The sequence below is a fragment of the Phascolarctos cinereus genome, unplaced genomic scaffold (assembly GCF_003287225.1).
Source record: "Phascolarctos cinereus isolate Bilbo 61053 unplaced genomic scaffold, phaCin_HiC Scaffold_2;HRSCAF=192, whole genome shotgun sequence".
NCBI classification, from domain to species: domain Eukaryota; kingdom Metazoa; phylum Chordata; class Mammalia; order Diprotodontia; family Phascolarctidae; genus Phascolarctos; species Phascolarctos cinereus.
In genome coordinates, this window is record NW_027555625.1 from 232,699,271 (window position 1) to 232,702,553 (window position 3,283).

Consider the following 3,283-nt stretch of genomic DNA (forward strand, 5'->3'; position numbering starts at 1 on the left):
AACAAACGTTCATTGTTTCTTATAGTGAATCAATATTTTATGACATTCATGTGCCACAATTTATTTGGCCGTTCCCCAATCGGTAGATGTTGACTTCCTCCCCCCCCCCAACTGGAGACATTTTAGAACCAAAAGGAACCTTAGAGATTATCTAGTTCACCTCTTTCATTTAAAAAATAATAATAGCTAACATTTATATACCATTTACTATGCATGAGGCACTATGCTAAGTACTTTAATAATAATAATTGCTGACGTTTATATAGAACTTGCTATGTGCCAGGTGCTTTATAACTATTATCTCATTTGATCTTCACAACAACCCTGGGGGATGGGTGCTATTATTATCCCCATTTTGCAGATGAGAAACCTGAGGCAAACAGGGTTGAAATGACTTGCCCAGGGTCATCCAGCTAGTAAATGTCTAAGGGCAAATTTTAATTTAGGTCTTCCACCTGGCTTGACACTGTCCACAGCGCCACCTAGCGGAAGAGCTGAAGTTCACAGAGCGAAACCTCACCCTCTGTCTCCAACGCAAACTCCTTTCTGCCCAGCAATTAAAACTCCCCACAATTTTTCCAGTCTTGTTTCTTGCTATTCCTCTTTATGCGCTCTCTGTTTCAGTAAAACTGGCCTGCTCTCTGTACGTACACATTTCACTTCTACCTCTGGCTCTGCAGAACTGGTATCCCGTACCTTATCTGGAATATTCTTTCCCTTTACAAAAGCTCTAAGTACCTTCGAAGTACAGCTCAAGTCTACCTTCTCCAGCAGTCCCAGCTCGATCCTCTCACTTGTTGGCACTCTTTCTTCTGAAAACACTCCCGAGCACTGCATAAATCTTTTCATTTACTTTCTTGTGTGAGGGTTGTATACCCCACTCTCAGCACCGCCTCCAGGACTATTTGCTTTCTCTTTGTATCCCAGGTCTAGTGCAGGTAGACTTTATTTAGGAAGTACTTAATACATTTGGCTGAATCGAGTTGGATTTGAAAATTCTACAGGAAGTAAGCAGCCGACCTGCCGGGCAGCCAAGACATTTCCACCTTTAGGAGAAGCCCTCCTTTAGGATAGCCAAAATTCTGGAGATACCATGGAATCACTCAGGCTGTGCATTGCTTCTGTTCTCCCTGGGCCTCCATTCCCTTTTCTGACCCTACATTTTTATGCGACGTTTTGCGTAGGAGTCATCATTGGAGAAATACTGCAGCCTTCTGCCCAGTGCGCGTGTTTCCATTGCACTTTTGGTTACCCACATTTTCGATTCCTCAGAAATTTTTATTTTCCATAATTCAAGGCCATATAACATCTGTGGGAAAATATTGGTTATAAAAAAAGATGGGTTTCCATGTCAAGGAGTAGCTTGGAATTTTTAATAGCACTGCATAGTTTCCCAAGGGGAATCCAGTCGGCTCTCTTCCCTCCATGCAATTTTAGCTTAGCTCATTGTCCATCAGCTGTACCTGGGGAAGATACATGAACTGACGATCTTCTTCAACTGATTACTAGTCCAATTACATGTCATAATCTGGAAGATAGGTACAGTGCGTGGTGCAGTAAATAAGAGTGCTGAACTGGCAGTCAGGAAGACCTGGGTTCAAATTCTGCCTTACACACTTTGCTACACAATCTGGGCAAACCACCTAACTCCTTTCAGGCTGTTTCTTAATCTGTATACAGATACAGATAATAGCTCCTACTAATATAGCCTGGTTGCTAGATTCCGTAAGACAATATTAGGAAACAGGACGTCAGGGAGGATGCCGGATTGTAGGGGGTCAAAGAGGGAAGAACGGTAAAGACTATGAGTCAGAGTGTATTTTTCATCCTAAATGATATTACTTGCTTAGAAAACGCCCCCGCTCAAATGCGCAAACCTGAAGCGACTGGCTTTCAAGGGCAATTAATTACTGAGTGGTTATCCTGGCGCTGACCAGGACTAAGATGGAGCTGTGGTCGTGGGGGAGGCTCGAGGAGATGATCCGTGCAGTCCCTAGAGATCGCAAATCGTGTGACTCCGACTGAGCTTGGTAGAGTCAGTAAACAGGCAAGACCACACCCTGTCACAGTTTTCTTACATCACACCATCACTCCCCTCCCCTCCTCATCCCAACTATGATGCTGGAGCTGCAGATATACAGAGAAATGGAAACCAAAATTTCTTAGGATCTTTGCAGCCCAGACTCGGGCCCATCGGCTGTCCGAATCTAACAGAGATCATTCTTCTCTGGGCCTACGGGTTCTCTTCCCCATCTTCCATTCACTCTAATCTTCTTCTAGGTCTCCCCTTCTCCCAAATCCCCAGCCCTTCCCAAGCCCCCTTTAAAAAAAAAAAAACAAACAAGCCAAAAACGACCAACTTGTCTTCCCCTAACCTAGTCGCGAACTGATCTGGCACTTCCGTTCGGCTGTCAGCCTGTCTCGCCCACAACTTTACTCATCCCTGACTGCCACAGGCAAACGCCGGGACAGACGACTTTACCTCTGCAGAGCCAGGTGTGAGTTTACGCTTAATACGTGTTTTTTGTGTGTGCATGATTTTTACAATCTCCCCAGCCACCTCAGGAAGCATAGGTTCCTTGGTCTCCGCTACTATTTGGGACTCTACAACAAAGCCTTACTTTCCAACTCGGAGTGGAGGGTTTGGAGAACTTTGGAGCCTAACACATTACTAGCTCTGACTCAGAATTCAATCCCCCTCACAAACCTCTCCCAGACACCATTAGCATTCCAACTCAAGACCAAAGAATACGTTTGAAGTCGGAAGGACTTCTCCAATGTCCTTGACCCAAGTCTGACAAAGTCCATTGCTTTTTTCACGACCTCCCTGTAGAATTTTTTTTCTTAACAGAAAATGTAGGGGTGTCCTTTCCTAGACATTTTGCCTAAGTATAAAAGGGAAAGTTCAGATATCAAGGAAGTTAAAACCTTGAATCGACACTGTTACTCTTAGATGGGTTTTGGCGCCTGGAAAGAAAGCAATAGAGGGAGCTAGGATCTTCTCTTTGGTAATTCCATGGAGGTACAAACCCCTACTTCTCTAGCTAGCATCATGGGGCCGGGTTGTGTGTCTGATGGGCCCTGTAGGGTACCTGGTTAGTGGTGGCAGTTTGGCAAAGGACTTAGAGGATCTGAGTTGTGAGGGAAGGCTAGGAGGAGGAAGTGGGACTTGAAGGATGACTAGGATTTGAAAAGGTGGAGAGAAGAAAGAAGAGTATTCTAGAGATCTGATGAAGAAATGTGCTTGGAGTTTCCTGGAGACCGTGAATAGATCATCCTGGCT